Genomic DNA, 19160 nt, shown 5'->3' with positions numbered 1-19160 from the left:
GCTGAGGTTCCTCTTCCTTTAATGATCTCTATAGAGTCTTTATTCACATTAATTGCTAGGCTAATAACACTTGAAGAAGTAGAAGCAACTTTACTACCATTAACATCCAGCTCACTTGAACTCAACAAAAGGGTGTTTGAATCCATTTGGACATCATGACTTGCATGTTGGGTGCCTCCATCAGGAGTAATAACCTTCTCATTATTAATTTGATACATAGCCTAAATATTTGAATCAGTCATCATACCTACAAGTGCATTATCAAAATTTTCCAGGTCTTCTAAAGGATCAAATCTTATAAAAACCTCATCACTCTATCTGTCCTTAAGGGTTCTATTTTGACCTCTTCCCCTAATTCTTGCTTTGGCTGAAATAAAACCTTCTTTATCTTTTGTAACTAGTATTTTACTTTTATCCTACTTAGGTAATGGTAATGAGGATTCATTGTTTGTAATCCCTACATGGTTATTTTTTGGACACATTCACTACAAATGCCCATATTCATGCCAAATTCGACAATGGAAAGAAAGGGTTTCATAATCTAATTGTTGGATCCATGAGTAGAATCCTAAATGGATGTCCATAGAATTATACAAAGGCTTACTTAAATCAGGTTCAACACATACGTGGGCATAGTTGATTACCTTTTTGTCCATGGTTTGTCTCAAATGGCCAACATGCTTGCCAAGTTGTGTCGTGACTAAGAAAGCCTTACCCACACCAGAAGCTTTGATGGAAGCTCCTTGGAAGGATTAAATCTAGCATGCAATGGCTTAATAAAAAGACCTAGTTGATTATAGAGATAGTGGCCCCCTTCAAATGCCCTATTTTTGTCTAACACTAATTAAAAGATCATCATAAAATAGCTATTAGTTGCTAACAACACCTCCATTTCTCCTTTTAGGTTCCAAGTATGTTGAGCCCATAATTCCAAAAAGGGTAGAGATAGTCAGAGCCCCATGAACTTAAATATTAAGGCATGATTAGATGAGTAGTTGATGTCTTCCTGAATGACTTTTAGTTGGATCATAAGAATAGGTCCATCATCACTCTTAGCAAGGGACCCATTTACTTTTTAAGGTCTTAAAACCCCTACTTGAGAAGAATTTTCACCCATTGCAAATCGAGACATACCGAAATGTTGTTATGTTAAGACTTTATTTAAGAATTATTTTAAGTGTGGTGATGATAACATTAATATAATATATATGTGCATGATGTGATGAAAATGGTTAGTTGCTATGATCATTTGGTGTCATATATGCTAACAAATGTTCTAGCCTTTCCTTTGGACTTGAGTTGATTTTTCTTGTTACCATTCAATGTTCCAGTTCTTGCAGCCATTACAAAATAAGTAATGATTTGGTCAAATGGTAGCTAAAATAAATTGGACTATTCAAAAGAAGCACTTACTGTATGGAACTCTTTCACTGTGAATTTAACTACCTAAACATGTATCAATAAATATGTGAGATTTTTCCAATATCAAGAGGCAATGGAAAGCACAAATAAGAGAGATAAAATAGATGATAGGAATAAATTGTATTCTATCAAGATGCAAAATATGATCAACTGGATCTTTACAAGATATAGATTGATTGCCCGTACAAACAATGTAGATGAGCCTGCTTATATAGGCAAGACTAGGGATATGTGAGCACACAAACATGACATGTGGCTCAATAAGTAACAAGGGTAGGTAGGAAATAGGTTTGGGTAAGTAGGAGAAATGATATAATATTCCACATGAGGTGGATCACCCACTGAATGTGGAGTGTAACAACAAGAGAAGTCCACAAAAGGTGGAAATTCTCCTACACACACTATCCCAATGTGGCACAAACACCCAAGTGTCTCATACCCAAACTACAATAAAATGCATGTACCTAAGTAAACTTAAGTAAGGTGTAATAATATCCAAGATGAATAATTATTTACACCAACAAAATTGTTTATTGGATCCCATGTAATCAATATTTATGCGATAGGATAGGTGTTAGAAGTTGCATTCCTAATATGACTCTTAGTCAGTTTGTGCTCCTTTTTTTATTAATTAATCTCTCCTTAGATATTGTGATCGAGATGTTGTAGTCATAGGGAACTTATATAAATAAGGAAACCGTTTCACCTAAGATGGTTAGCAATTTTTTTATCCTTGTGTTGTTAGTTGTGTTTCCTTTTATGAAGATCATCATCAATGAAGAATGATTCATTTCTGAGTTGAACTTAATTTTGTGAATTTGTGATTGACTATGTACCCAAGGGGACTCACTTGATGTGCAACACTGCTATAGTTTTTGATTAAGACAAAAATAGGTTTTGAAGGGACCTGAAACCCTTTACAACTAGATTTTAAATGGATCTAGAACCCTTAGCGAGAACATTGTCTTAACAAAATAAATTGAAAGCACCAAAAAAACATGGGTAAAAATGTCTCCCATAGCTAAAAACATGGGTTTTAAAACTAGGCTCCCACAACCTAAAATAAAAGCTACAAAAAGAATAGCCAAAACCCAGCCTAAAACCAACCCTCATCCACTTGCACTACCATACCATGCCATGCTAGCAAAAGACCACCATTATATTGGGAATGCTTGCCTACAAAAAGATTCTCTACAATCATAGATTTATTTATTTTCCTCCAAATAGGCATAGCATTATAAGAAAAGCCACAACATATGATGGTCGAGATGTTGTCACTAGAAATTTTATCCTAATGCCCAATCTCTCTCTCTTTAGGGGTTTCAACATGATAATATTTCACAACTTCAGCAACCCCACTAATTGTGACCTTTAGAGAGGATTCCCCAAGACCCTATGAGTCCATTTCATCCACCTAAGAAAAACTTCTATGTTGCTTAGATTTCTTCTCAACCGTATAATGTTGTTGAAAACCACCTTTCTACCACGTAGCTTGCATATCCTTTTTCTCAAATCAGCATTTTGCTTCCACATGCCCTATTTTAAAATATCTTCTATACCGGAAGAGAATTCCTTCATAGTCCAAAGATTGAACCCAACAACAATTAGAAGATTTGAGTAAAATCTCAGCAAGTAGCCCCTTTGAATCATCCATTTCAACCATAATCTGGGCAAAAGTGGAGTGAAAAATACTAGATGATTCATCATCCACCATCAAAAAAGCTCCAAGGGCTTCACCCACTTCTTCTAAAAGAGGTTCAACCCATAAATGAAGGGTGAGATTAGGAATCCGAACCCAAATCAGGATCTTATTAAACATTTCAGATTAAAGATTGAAATTGAAGTGCCAAAGCTTAATCATCAACAAAAAATTGTCCTCCCAACTAAAATAATGATCACAGTAGATTTTATTTCTATCCTGAACATAATTGAACTTTGCAATAAGAGCCCCTTAGCCATGGAGAAAATATGAAAATTTACCAGTAATAAGAGGCTCATAATGTTCAGAGAGAGATCCAGACAAGTAGTTGAGGGAGGTTGGACAAAAAAACCCTAAACCGACATGTCACACCATGTTTGGACAAAACATAAACATTCTGATCAATTTCGTCTTCCGTGTCTTCTTTAAGATTAATGGAAATGGCATTTGCAACGGGAATGGGCCAACCACCAACGACCGACTCATATATTGTGACCTCAGAGCCTCACCAATCTGTCTTAGCCCAACAACAGTACCAACGACGACATTTGGCAACTTTCCAAGAAGCCGCACACCTTGTGATTTTCCAACGATAAGGGCACAGGGGCAGGATGAAACATTATTCGCAGCTTCACCCACATGGCAGGAGAAACACAGGCTTCCCACACCAGTGGCATTGCCATCAAGATCCGCAATAGGAGTGACAGAGGCTGAGGGTTTATCTCGAGAAGCACCATCATCATTTTTTGAAACCACCGTATGGGAAGGAAGAGCCGTTGCAGACATGACGGGAAGGCTAGGTCCACCTTTTGTTTCTTCAAAAATAACTGTTAATATAATTAGATTAATGTTTGCTTCATTTCTTGGAATAAGTTTTCTTAGTCAAGTACACAATTCATTTGTTATTGTTTACTTTCGTTAGAATATTTGTTATTGGATCTCCTTAGAGTATTTCTTTCCATCTGTTCATGATGAGTAAGATTGGAGGTAGACAATTTACTATAGACTAGCTCATATCTGCAATACCTTTTGCCTTTTTGTGTTTGCTTGCATGTAATGTTTTCTCCTACGGTGTTCTACTTGGTGTGCATTTTATTTATATAGTTTTATTTGGATGACACTTCAGCACTTTGTTGTCATAACAATGTAAAGGGACCAACCTTGTTATGACATTCTTCAATATGTATAGATTCCTTCTTCTATTTATTGTAAATTGGTCTTTTTCATAACTATGCTTTTGTTGTGGTCCATTTTTTTTATCTTTTGGGTACTATTTCTATTCTAAGTTTAGAGTCATCTTGTATCTTCAATGTTCAGATGAAATGATATTTAGCTTCTCTATAATTTATCATGTGTATGTATGTAAGGTTTAAACTTCTCTATTGTGGGGGAGAAATGTAGCATCATAGCTTGTTAACCTTAACAATTTCATTCTAGGTTTACATCTCATTTTCTATGTGTGATTGATTATATGTGTATGTGCTAGATTTCATGACCATAATGGGAAGGTAGGTTATTTCCTCTATTCTTAGGCCTTTTTGTTAGAATAGGGTGCATCCCATCAATATGGATTCAAATTTTTAGGGATGAACTTGTAATCCAAGTGCAATTTTCACAATACAACCTTTCTTTGTTAGATCATACTAAAAAGTTATTTTGAAAAAGTTGTAAGTTAGATATAAATACAACTCCCTTTCCCATGTTCTAGAAATATAATCTATCATATTCAAAGGGTGAACATGCATATAGACATTCAGACAACAAATAAACAAGTAAATTTTAAGTTCATGATTCAAGAATTCAAGAGTTTAAATCTACTAAAATAGTTATGATCAATTATGTCAAGTTATGTGTACATAGTAACATGTTGTAGGACTTCATGATTATGATATCAAGAATTTATGTGAGATTATATTAGAGGATTTCATACCTAGGGTAATATATTGGCATTTTAGCATTTTCCATTTGTTAAACCTCTATCACTGTCAGGACACATCCTATCTCATCATTGTAGTCGTAGAATTGTGATCATATTATTTATTCTATCTTTAAAGGAACCATCTATCAAATACAATATAGGTAGTGGTAACTCTTAGCTCTTAAGTAATTAAAGGTAAACTTTTATACATTAGGACACATATAACTAATAGATTATTGATTCAAATTTAATGGTTTTCTATGTTACATATGCAAGTTACACATTTAAGGAACTACATATATATGTCATATAATTCCTTGTTCTTATATATATTTCATTGTACTATCCACATGTTGGTTCATTAACTTGAGATTTATATATGTCAATATAGATGTAGAAAAATTATGAAATAAAGAAAGAATTGTTAACTAAAAAAATTAATTCATCAATAAATGAGGTCGAATCATAACAATAAATGATTCACAAATATTGAAACATCAATTGGTCCTTATAATATTATTTGCACTTGGTGTGACTTTTTTAAAAATTATTTGAATAAATTCTTCATGGTATAGTTCTTAGAAGGTTTTTAATAATTTAAAATTATTTTTTGGTGAGATAATATATTGGTTGGAATAAAAAAATGATAATTTTCTTGCTTTGAGAATTGATCAGGTCATGTGTCTAGTAAGGGTACAAGATACATGGGTAAAGAAGAAATTATAGATGTAGCTCTTCCACAATTGATGTTTTGCATTTGAGAATAACTCTTTATAAATAAACATAAAATTATTTCAAAGTCAACTTATACTTTGTAAAATTCATGAGATTCATATAATCCTATTATAGAGTAACTTATTCACTATGCATTAGGTTCTTATATCCCAACTCTTAAGGATCTACCATACAAGTGTGAGAAATATATTCATACTAGATTCATAAAGGATATTAGAAGAACAAAAGGAATTATAAAATGAAATATGTGAAGAAATCAAGCTACTAAATATCATCATTCCTTCTACCAAATAAAAAAATGATATTTTTCTAAAAAAACAAGTCTTTCATGTTTAAGGACATCCATCATTGATTCCAAAGAAAAATTTGATGGTTCATTAGATGTAAAATCAACATATCCAACAACCACCAAAGATTAAAATTTGGGTTTGTAGGAAAATTCTTGTAGTTCTACTTAATGGAATTAACTATTCAAAAAGAATAAATTTCAATCAAGAAGCAACTAATGTGATTGAAAACGAAAATAATGTCATTGAAAATGATCATGTTACCTTTCTGGATATTTATGATCTCTATTATTTTCCATGATAGATTTAAGAATGGGATAATTTACTCATATGCTTTTTAACTTATATTTGTTCTTACATGTCAGAATTATATTTCTCACATCATGCTTGTTGTGTCTTTCTATCCTTTTTTCGTACATAGAGGATCTTATTGTTTATTACATTATATATCTCTATTATTTTTACTATTTATGGTTATATTATTTATGTTTTTTAGATTCAATATTTTCTAATAAATAAATTTTTTTTGGTGTGTTTTATCTCTTGGTTTAACTTTTAACCTTTTTATATGATACTATTATCAAATGTCACATTGATCACCTTATGTGTATGTTTCTCTAGGTTATGTGATCTTATTATAATTTTGATATATCTTTTTCCTCAAAAAACTTATTTACATTTTATGATCACCTTTCTACTTAAATTAACTTATCATTCTCTTAAATATATCACATCATGTATATATCTTATATGATCTTTAACTGGTTATAGTGACTAGATATCCTTGTTTTATAGGCAAGTTTCTCATTATGTATAGATCCTAAGATTACAAATTACAATATTTATGATGAAACTTATTTGTGTACATGGTAATATGATTTTTCTTTTTACATTTTAGGATGTTCTCCTATAATTTGTGTACCCCACAAACAACATTCAATACATACATTTATGGTTTATAAACTTAAATTATCCTATCTTCCCTATATACTCATCCTTGTTTATTTTTTCTAAATGTTTTTGGTAATCTTATCCATATACCTCTATTCTTATCTTTTTTTCATATTCTTCTATATTTTATATCTAACATATATGATTATCATTATTGTTTGTCTATTGTAGGGTGAGTCCTTTTTCATGATTTGATGACTGTCTCTCACTTATCATATTGTATTTTTCTATAATACAATATGTTATCATGCTTACAAAATTTTCCTTTCCTTTGAATCCTTGGGTCCTTAATATAGAATGTATTTAAAGGGGTCATATGTATCACTAATGAACATTTCTTAATAGCTATCCTATACAATGATAGATACACAGTAAGTCCCACTTAGAAAATATTTATAGAACCCTTGCACATTTTATTATGATTGAAACTTTCTATGATTTTTGCATAATGAACAAAATATTATCTTAGTTTCTTTATAATTGATTTTACTTTCTCAAAATAGTTCCTCCTCAATCAAGTTGAAGTTAATGCTAGTTCCAAATTGTATAACATACATTACTATTTTTTGTTTTTTTGTTTATTTAATTTATAAGAATTTAGGTTAATTATTTGATATTTGTTTGCATCTATTTTATTATGTAAAAGTGAGGGGGGAATGTGTTATGTGTTATTATAAACATTTGATGTTTCATAGGCAAGTTACACATATTAGCTAGATTTAAAATGAGCAAATCACCAAATTCTCTAATCTAGCTAAGTAATTTTGTAATGACAATGAAATAAAGAGCAAGCAAGTAAACAAAAGGAATAAGCAATCTAATCTAAACTCCCTTCAATAATATCATTCATGACTTATATTACTTCTTCTGCATAGTCATGTTGTGTGGCACTAGTATCGCACTGGGAATCAGCCCTAGTATCACGTTGTGAATCTTGCAGAAGTGTGACATGATTATTTAGAAGAATATTGATTCTAAATTCATGAGGATTGGATGTGTTAGAAGCTAGGATAGTCCCAAAGACACTGAGAGGGGAGGGGGGGTGAATCAGTGTCTAACCGATTGATGAAAGATTTAAACTTGTTTGCAACTTTATAACCCAAATTAATATACTGGTAAACAAATAATAATGTAGTAAAGAGAAACGAAAGAATAAGAATCAATGCACACAATAACACATATATTTTAACGAGGAAACCCCGTAGGGGAAAAACCTCGGTGGGATTTGTGACCCACAATATTTACTCACTAGCTAATATGAATAAATATTACTTGTACAATAGGTGCCTGCACATACAGGAAGGCCAACAGACTAGAGCTCACTGCTCAACACAAAAATAGAGTCCCACTATTTACAATTGGATGGTTAAATCCACTGACAATGTACTACTCAAAGTAGCATCTACAATGCTGGATTCAGTACCGGTTTAAGTTTTGTCAGATACCTCTGCCATTAACCTTGCTTCTCTCTTCTCTGCTACTTATTATCTTATAACATAATTACAAAAAAATGCATATACAATTATTCACTAACATATACCATTTACATTCATTACCTAATTACATTCTTACATTCCAAAATAACCTACAAGATCTCATACATATATGAGTCCTTACAATGCATCATGTCGGTTATAGAAATATAATATTACATTACAAAACATTTCGTATAAATAATATTAATTTCATGTCGTCTCTGGATGCCAGTATAATTTGTTGCTAGTATGAATAACCTTTGTAGTAACTGTTGGTGCCGGCAGGTGAAGTCTACTACTGGTATAACCTGTGAACCATGTCTACTAGTTGGTTGCCACCAATGAAAACATCAACTATTCTTATTTGAGTGTATAATTCCAACAATCTCCCCATTTGGCATTGATGGCAACACATGAGAAAAAATCCAAAAACTGATATCCAAAATTTGAAGTCCAAAAAAAACTGAGTGTGCTCCCCCTGAGAAAATGATCTCTTTCTGTACATTTTTCTCATATACCACTACTCCCCCTTTGACACCAATGACAAAGGATGTGAAAAGAATACAAAGTACTCAAAATTTACCTAGCAACATGTAGCTGATTATGTACAATCTGGAAAATGTCTTCCAAAACTAAGTTAAGACTTTGCAAAAACTTAGTACTGTTAGAAATTATGGTCTCAGTCTGTCGGATCATGCTAGTGAGATAATGCATTTGTTTCTCCGGTGATCATTCTCCTTGAATAGTCGCTTTAGACAACTCATTCTGGTGTGTTAATACATTGTCCAATCTAGGACCAAGCTTGTTCTTTAACTCCTAGGTTTTCATTCTTAGCCTTTCTTTCTCTCTTTCCAATCTCTCAATCTTTTCTTCATAGGTTGCCATTTCCTGATCCAAAACTGAAGTAAGTTCCAAAGAACCAATCATATTATCAGCTATATCATAAATTTCCTCCTGTGTTTTCTTTATTTCCTTATCAATATCATCGGTTAGATGGTGAGGCTTACATGCTTCCCTGTACAACTCTTTGTATTATAAAATGGTGGAATTTAGTGATGGTAACAAAGAATCAATCTATCTTGTATAGTCTTTTATTGTCCTATCAAAGAATTTATCTTTCTCCTTATTCACTCTTTCCTTAATGATCTCTTCACTTATTTTATCCATGGTTTGAATATTAGAAGCAATGAATTTGGACAAAGTGTCCAATTTACCTATAGATTCATCAATATGATCAACTTTACATGCCGATGCATTCATTTGCAAAATTGGTAAGTTATTATCAATGGCCTTAAATGCTAAGGCATTGCATTCTGTAATCCTCTTTATTGAATCTAAAAGTACATCTGTAACATTCATTGGTCTATAATCCATAGTAGAAGTGCTAGGATTTGCAATAATTTTCTTTTCTTCTCTAGATACCTATCCAATTGCCTTAACCACTTCTTCCTTGTCCACTTTTCTTCATTCTTATCTTCACTCTTATCCTTAATCTTATTTTCAACCTTACTTTCTGTCTTACTTTCTATCTGTTCAGATATATTCTTTTCATGCCTTGTTTCTTTTCTAGTTTCTACTTTTGCCAGTATTTCAATGTTAAGCTGAGAGTCAATAGTCTTGACTAGTGACTCAGAGCCCTCAACATTTGTAGCTTCATCTTTCTTTACCTCTGTAGTTTCCTTATCTAATAGAATATTAAAATCTTGAGTGTCCACATTCATGGTAAAAAGAATATCTAACTCCGAATTAATGTCATCTTTTGTTACATCCTCTACCTTCTCTTCATCAAGCTGACTATCTGTTTGTGTCGGTGCCTTTGAAATTATTGGAGGGGTGTCCTGTGTTGGTGGTGGTAAGTTATCCTTATCATGATATTAGGTACACTACCAATCTTACCTTTACCTTTATCTATCTTTTGATACACTTTATTGAATGATTTATTAATTTTCTATCTATCTTTCTCTTCTTTCTTCTCCTTCTCAACAAAAAATATATCCCATTTATCGGTTGTTTCATCTGCAATTTCTTTCACTCTATCGGCCATAAGACTAACTTGTAGGTGACCTCTCACAAAATCAGTTCTATTGGCTTCAGATATAAGGTCATCAATTTCCTTCTTGGAATTAACAAGATGCATAGCTAAAAGAGCTTCTACCTTCAATTTCTTGTCTAACTCCATAACAAACATCCTCTTTGCTTCAAATCTTCAGTATAAATCATTAGGTAGAACATCTACAACCTCAATAAGGACCTTTTCGTATATATCCAGATACAAAATAATAATTTCCTATATAGTATCCTTCTCTAAATCCTTGAAAGAATGATAAAATTTATTAACATTACTAAGATTACCATCTTGAGTGATTTTATTGACCAAGATACTGAGGTGGGGGTGAATCAGTATTTGACTAGTTAAAGAATTTTCTTAACTTATAACATGAAAAGCATTCCAAAACTATGTGTCGGTAAAATAAAATTAATGTAGTAAATAATAACAATAAGAAGAACATGAAAGACACACCATAACACAATATTTTTAGCAAGGAAACCCGATGTGGGAAAAACCTCAGTGGGCTTTGTGACCCACAATATTCACTTACTCGCCAATAATAGAATATTACTGTTACAATACAGGACTCCACATGCAGGAAAGCCAAGTGCCTAGAGCTCACTACTCAGTTACAAATCAAGTCTCACTGACTTACAAAAATGGATTATACAAGTCCAATGTCATGTACTGCTTTAGATCAGCATCTGCTATGCTAGGTTCAGTACCGGTTTAAGCTTTGCAATAATCATAAACCCTTATCCATAATCTATCTTACAATTCACACATTAAGTCTGCAATAATCCTTCCATATCCACTACCTAAATGATCTACAAGATCTCATACTTATATGAGTCTTATTACAATTTCCCATCTTGGGTTACAAAAAGATTTTACAATTAAATACAAAATACAATTAAACAAAAGTCTTGTCGACCATGGTGCTGGTAATCAATTTTTTAGGTGCCAGTAAATTGTATGCCAGTGTAGAGTCTTCCAGTGCTAGTGCCTATTGATATCATATGATTGTAAGGTTTCCATCAATGAGAATACCTTCAATCACCTACAATTTCTCATTGGAGTGTGCATTTGCCAACAATCTCCCCCTTTTGAATTGAGGTCAACACTCATGAGAAAAATTATTTTTCTCATCTCCAATACTCCCCTTTGGCATCAATGACAAAGGTTGTCATTCACTATCAGTGGAGTGTGGTTCCTACCTAGATCCTTGTAACCGATGGGTTACAACCTGATAGATGTCTACCAATGCAAAATTTTGACTATCGTTGAACCTCTCACTGTCCTTTAATGCCACTTCTGTTCTCCGAATTGTACTAGTGAGTATGTGCATTTTCTCTTCCGGTGTCTTAAGTCCTGGAACTAGAGCCTCAAAATTTTCTTTTCTCAAGGAAATGAGGTAATCTAGTCTAGGTCCTAGTTGACATTTTAAATCCTTTGCCTTCAACTTTATCTTTTCTTTATCTTGTTCTAACTTTTCAATTTTCTCCTCAAGAACTACAATATTCTTTTCAACTTCCAAAAATGAATCTAATGTTCCTATTAAGTTCTCAACAATATTGTTGATTTCTTTTTATACTTTGATGATCTCTAAATCTATGTCCTCTATCAAAATATCAGTTTTACAGGTATCTTTGTACAGTTTCATGAAATCCAAAATTGTTTCTCCTAATGTCGGTAATAAGGTTTCTATTTGTTCCCTATTCTTCTTCACTATTTCCTCAAAGAATTTTTCTTTCTCCCTATTCATTTTCTCTTTGAATGTATCTTCATTTATCTAGTCCAATGTAATTAGGTTGCCGGTTATATACTTAGATAATGTGTCTAATTGGCTCAAAGAATATTTATTATCTATGTTACACTTTGGAGCTATCATTTTCAAAATTGGTAAAGTGTCATCTATAGCCTTGTAAGCTTGTGCATTACACTCTGTTATTTTCTTTATTGAATCCAAGAGTACCTCTATTACATTTGTTGGCCTCAATTCAGTCATTGAAGTACCAGATGACTGTCCAACTATCCTTACAATCTGTAGTCCACCGGTTGTAGTGATAGCTTTGCTTTCCTCTTTCTCTAAAGGACCTGTTTGAGTTTGCATTTCCACTACCAAAGGTTTGGGCTTTTCAAATGAAACCGGTGGTACAGTCTGAGTAGGTACCTGAGAAGAAGCCTGTTGCTCTATCTGTTTCTCTATGTTTTCCTCAGCAAGAGCTTGTTGCTCAGATGGTTTCTCTATCTGTACTTCAAATGATTTCACTGTAGTGTCTACTGCCATTTTTTTAATTATTTCTTAGTGTTATCTACTGGTGCTTCTAATGGTTTACCAATGGTATCAACTATCAGTTTCTCTATCTCTATCAGTTTTTTAGTGCTTACATAGATAGTATCACTAACCCCAATCTCAAGATTTGTAGTCGGTGGCTCAGTAGATGCATCAATATGCACATCCGCCTTTCCAGTGTCTGGGGGATCATTTCATTCTTTAGTTTGTTGTTCCCCAATTCCAGTGTTTTCAATTCCAACATTTCTTGCTGGTGGCTCTATTGCCAAATCTATCTTCTTAGTTGATTCCTTATCTACCACAATATTGACTTCTTGAGTGTTAATGTTCATGGTATACAAAATTTCAGACTCCAGATTTGTATCCTTGTGTGGAGTCTCCACATTCTCAGTAGTCGGTAAATTATCAGTTAGTATTGGTGGAGTAACTGAAGGTGGTGGAAAATTGTCCATCACTTTTATATTTGGTGGTCCACCTACTTTTCCTTTTCCCTTGTCCTTGTCCTTATCATTTTGGTATACCTTAAAGGATTTTGGTCCTTTTAGTTTTTCTTGTTTTCCTTTCTCCACAAAGAAGATATCCCATTTATCAGTTGTTTCTTCATAGATTTCATTCACTTTGACTACCATTAGACTTACATGTCAGTGACCACTAGAAAAGACTATCCTATTTACTTCACTGATCAGTTCATCAATTTCCTCAACTGATTTCACTAGATGAATAGCTAGCAATTTCTCAATCTTGATTTTGTTGTCTAGTTCCATACTAGCTAACCTTTTAGCATCAAGCCACCTATATAGATCACTAGGAAAATCATCTACAACCTCTATCAAAACTTTCTTATAAATATCTAGGTGTAAGATGATACTATTTTCTATGCTTTCTTTCTCCTTATTTGTAAAAGTATCATACAATTTACTTACATTTGATAAGTTTCCATCATCTGTTATTTCATTCAATAGGTTGTCAAGTGGAGGAATAACCTGTTTTTTCTTTTTCTTTCTAGGTATCATCTTTTTAGCTAGAGGCCTCAGTGCTTGTTGTTTTTGCCTTGTCTTTCTGGGTGTAGAAGAGGGTGCCAGTGAGAGTTTTCTTTTCCTTTCTACCCTTTTGAATACAGTCGGTATCTCACTATCAGAAGAAGTTGCAACCGATGAAAGAAGTGCTTCCTATTGAAGTCCTTCCAGTTCACTTTCCTTAATACCAGTTTTCTTTAATACATCTTCTTTTATTGCTTTAGCCTGTCTAGTACCCTTCTTCACTATCTGTTTTGTTTTCTTGACTCTTTTCTGAGATTGAATGCCACTTTCAATTGTTTTAGCATTGCCAAACACTTTCTCAGATGGTTCCTTGGCTGCTTCAAGGAGGGATTTTGCATAAGTCTCAATTATGTTATCATCTGTCTCATATCCCATCTCGGTGACCCAAATAGTCCTAGGGACAACTGCCTCCATCTAGATTTCATCTTTCTTGATTATAAAGCATTTCTCTTTTTGATATTTATCAACAATTGCTTGAGATAGCCTTATTCTTGTCTTCATTCTAGCCTTCAGTGCTTGAAAGAGTTCATTTATATTTTTCTCTTTGTCTTCTCCCATGTTGTTTAATATGTCTAACAGTTGCTTTCCTATAGGTATATCAAAACCAAAGTCTTTCCTACCAATACCGGGTGCTTCCTTGGTAATTTATAGCATTAAGCATACAAGCAAATTTCCAAATCTGAAAGTTCCCTTCTTATCACCTTTGATTTTCTTTAGGTTTTCTATCTATTCATCTTTAAGCCATTCACACACATCAATTCTTGCATTGTCATTCACCATGTCATGTGCACTTTTAATACATAAGTTGGATACTGAGTTTAATCTATTTGCATGTGTGGCCTTATAACCAAGAATCATACTGACAAATATAACATTGATGTCCTTCATATCATTGACTCTCTGGGATCTTTTGTCAAATGTTGCATTGGTTAAGGTCATCATAGTTTCATTTGAAACTTTCTTAGTTCTATTAGGCCTGCTACTAGTGGAAGGTAAGCCTATTACTACCCTAACTGCTTCTTTAGTGATCTTATGGATGGAATCTAACCAAAAGAATTCACCATGGACTCTGCTTAGGACTATCCTTATCACATCTTTAAGAAAATCATGGATAATTAGAATGTCCACAAAACCTAGGGTTTCCACTACCTTGTGTTCTGGTTTAATATTACCATTTTCATCATAGATCACAGGCCTATACATGTTCTTGATTTCATCATCTCCTAGTTCATGAATACAACAATGTATGTATATTCTATGATCCTCTACATAAACTACTCCCTTAGGTATTTTTGAAAATGCTCCTAGGGTGTCATATTTCTTCACAATTTCGGGAATAAGTTTGAACACGGGCCTAGGGTGCTTAATGACCTCAATCATAGTAGGGTTTGCAATAAATTCAGGTGGAGATGAAGAAGCCATAGTTATAAATACCTCAATCTGCCTTTAGGATGAGTGCTTGGATGAACTGATTCACTTTTCACTAAGGATGCCTTCGCTTAGAATTGTCACACTTCTTTGAAGATTTGAATGCTCGGTGAATGAAAAAGGATCCAAAACACTTGCTTTATAATGTTATTTCCTTCAACTACCACATTTAATACACACCGATTAAGTCAAAACTTAACTCATCTATCGATAAAGAAGTAATTCAACTTCTCACCATCAACCGAGGGTAAATTAGCATGTTTTCAATTTGTTGCCAAACCCCCAAAGGATTTTTCTTTAGTTAGAAGAAGAGTCTCATGCCGGTGGGGGAGTATTCCCATCAACATTCTGATTCAACTTTCTAATCCATTGCTTTGAGAATTCTTTCTTTACCTCTTCAACTTTTTATTTACCTTTTAGGCTGGGTCCTTAGTTATTTGTTGGTGATGTCTTACTTCTACAAAATTTTGCAATATGTCCAATCTTGTTACAAGCATAACAAGTCACATTGTTATTATGAATAGCTTTTCCATATCCTATGTCGGTATGTGTTCTGCATTGATTAGATAAGTGTCCAAATCTTCCACAAATATAAAACCTTATATTCATTCTGCAACTTTCTGAATTATGACCAACTTTGTTGCATTTAGAACATTGATCGGTGGGAGGATTAGTGTTCTAATAATTTCTAGATCTACACTGATTTTCTTTATGACCATACTTGTTACAGTTAAACCATTTCCCATTAAATTTGTAAGCATTAGGTTGTCTTACCAATTTGTTGTGATCATGATTGTTTGTTGTACCAGAGCTTTCACCAACTTCAAAGCCAAGGCCATTTGTATCACCATTAGGTTTCTGATTCTTCAACATGCCATCAAGTTCCTTTGAACTTTTCTTTAATTTCTCCTTGTGTTGATTTACAGTAGCCAATTCATTTTCCAAGATTCCTTTCTGTCTCATGAGTTTAGTTCTATCATTTTGTGTATGCATCAAGTTTGTCTTTAACATATCATTTTCATGACTTAGTCTTGTGTTTTCATTTCCAGAATCATTTAGTCTTCTAACCAAGTCATCTTGATTCTTCTTTCTATTTTTAGTCTCTTTACAAAATCTCATAGTCATATCCTACATCTCATTCTTCATTGTACTGTTTTCTTTTCTTAGTTTGTTTAATAGATCATTAAGAGTTTCCTTTTCATCATCATCATTTTACATCTTTTCACAAAGTTCTCTTCTCTTATTCCTTGCAATAGTGAGATTCTCTTAAAGTCCTTGAATGATATCCTATGCAGCCTTCAGATCATCTTCAAGTTTGATATTCTTCACCTTTTCTGCATCATAGTCGGAAAGAGTTGTTTCCAATTGCTTTCTCAGATTTTCCATCTCTACCAATGTCAGAATCTTCCTTAGGCTATTAAGCTTTTGAAAATAGAGGACCAAGCTCTAATACCAATTGTTAGGATTCTAAAAGATACTGAGAGGGGGGGGTCAATCAGTATCTGACTGGTTAAAGAATTTTCTTAACTTATAACATGAAAAGCATTCCAAAACTATGTGTCGATAAAATAAAATTAATGTAGTAAATAAGAACAATAAGCATAACATGAAAGACACACCATAACACAGTATTTTTAACAAGGAAACCCAATGTGGGAAAAACCTCGGTGGGATTTGTGACCCATAGTATTAACTTACTGGCCAATAAGAGAATATTACTGTTACAATAGGGACTTGCACATGCAGGAAGGCCAAGTGCCTAGAGCTCACTAATCAGTTACAAATGAAGTCTCACTTACTTACAAAAATGGATTATACAAATCCAATGTCATGTACTACTTCAAATCAGCATTGGCTTTGCAAGGTTTAGTACCGATTTAAGCTCAGCAATAATCATAAACCCGTATCCAAAATCTGCCTTACAATTCACACATTAGGTCTACAATAATCCTTCCATATCCACTACCTAAATGATCTAAAAGATCTCATACTTATATGAGTCTTATTACAATCTGCCATGTCAGCTTACAAAAATATTTTACTGTTAAATACAATATACAATTAAACAAAATTTCTATCAGCCATGGTGCCAGTAATTAATCTTTTAGGTGCCGGTAAACTATATGCTAGTGTAGAGTCTGTCGGTGCTGGTGCCTGCCGCTATCATATGATTGTAAGGTTGTCATCAATGACAATACCTTGAATCTATTAAGTACAGATGCCAATAGTAAAGCTCTAAGTCAATAAACAATAAGATGAGAGGGGGGGTGAATCATACAAACTTAATCTTCAATATATCCAAGAGATTCAACCTCAGTAGCATATACTACAAAAAACTGTAAAACATTGAAACTCATGAACATATAACATCACAACACATATAACACTAGATTTAACATGGAAACCCAAATAGGGAAAAACCACTGTGGAATTTTGGACCCACTAAGAAATATACTCTTCTAGAGTATACTCGATTAAAAGCAAATCCTGTTAAAGATTGCAAGCAGATTGCTAGATGTGACTTGGTTAAGGGATTTCCCTTAGATCTGTTAGGATCTTGCACTTTGTTAGAGGTGACCTTGTCAAAGGATTTCAAACACTCATTTAGAATGTTACCTTGCTCGAGGATTTACAAATAAGACTGTTAAGTCCACTCAGTAAAGAGATTTACTGTCACTTACAAAATAAACAACTGTAATAAAATATATCTATAACTTCACATCTTAAATGCTAAAGCAGATTCTTATTTGCTCAAAACAATCTTGTCATAAGACTTATCTTATCCCTTGTAGGGCTTTCTAGGCTTCCCAATATGTTCTTCAGTCAGATCTCCAAGCTTCTATGCTCGGTAAATATTACTATAGCATCACTGTGCTTACAATTCCCTGCATACATCATTTATCAACAATTCCTTATTTATAAACAATTCTAACTGCTTAATCTCCTTGATCACATTTCCCATGATCAATCTTAGCCATCAGATCTTCATACTTGACCAAGTTTAATGTATCCTTCGATCTGAAAATGTTTTACCTTGCCTAGGGACTTGCATACCTTTCTTGGAACTTGCACAAGGTTATTGCGGTTCAATCTGAGCTGTAGATCTTCTTGTTGATCTTCCATTGCCATAGATCCTTAACAAACTTCATGCGCGGCATACCAATCATTTAATCAACTCCAACTCATCAGTATCCTTCATTAAATAATGCTTGTATTCATCCAATACATTCTGCTAGAACTTGGTTGTTACTCGGTTAACACTGAACTTCACTCGGTAGACATTTTGCCTTCAGTAACTGATATCGATAACCTTAGGGTTTACCAACTAGGTTCCTTAGGGTTTATCTACTAGTTTCATTGCTCGGTGACATAGTACAGTTTTAAACATCATATTTAGGATATGAAAACAATCAAAACAACATGATCTCATCATTGTCTAACTTGGTAATAGTTTCCCATTGAATAACTCATTTCTCCCCTTTATTATCATATTCTTTCGGTGTCACTTACCAACTTCTTAATACTCATCAAAACATACTTCTTAAGATATGGAAACATCATACTAGATCAGAAAATTAATTTCTTGACATCAATGACAAAATAATACTATTAAGATAGTTATCATCCTTCTTCAGTTATATCAATAGTCTTCACCAACCTTCTCAATATCGTTATTGAAATGCCAACAATCTCCCCCTTTGACATTGATGGAAAAACCACCTTGATTTGGATTGCTGTGTCAACTTCTTCATTCTAAAATCTTCTCCCCCAGTCGTTAGTCTTCTATTATCTTCTCCATTTTCTCCCTTTAGTCTTCTCCCCCTTTGACAACAATACCAAAAAGAAAACTCATTTAGGG

Source organism: Cryptomeria japonica, chromosome 10 (assembly GCF_030272615.1).
Source record: "Cryptomeria japonica chromosome 10, Sugi_1.0, whole genome shotgun sequence".
In the NCBI taxonomy this organism is placed as follows: domain Eukaryota; kingdom Viridiplantae; phylum Streptophyta; class Pinopsida; order Cupressales; family Cupressaceae; genus Cryptomeria; species Cryptomeria japonica.
Note: the sequence above shows the minus strand (reverse complement) of the source record.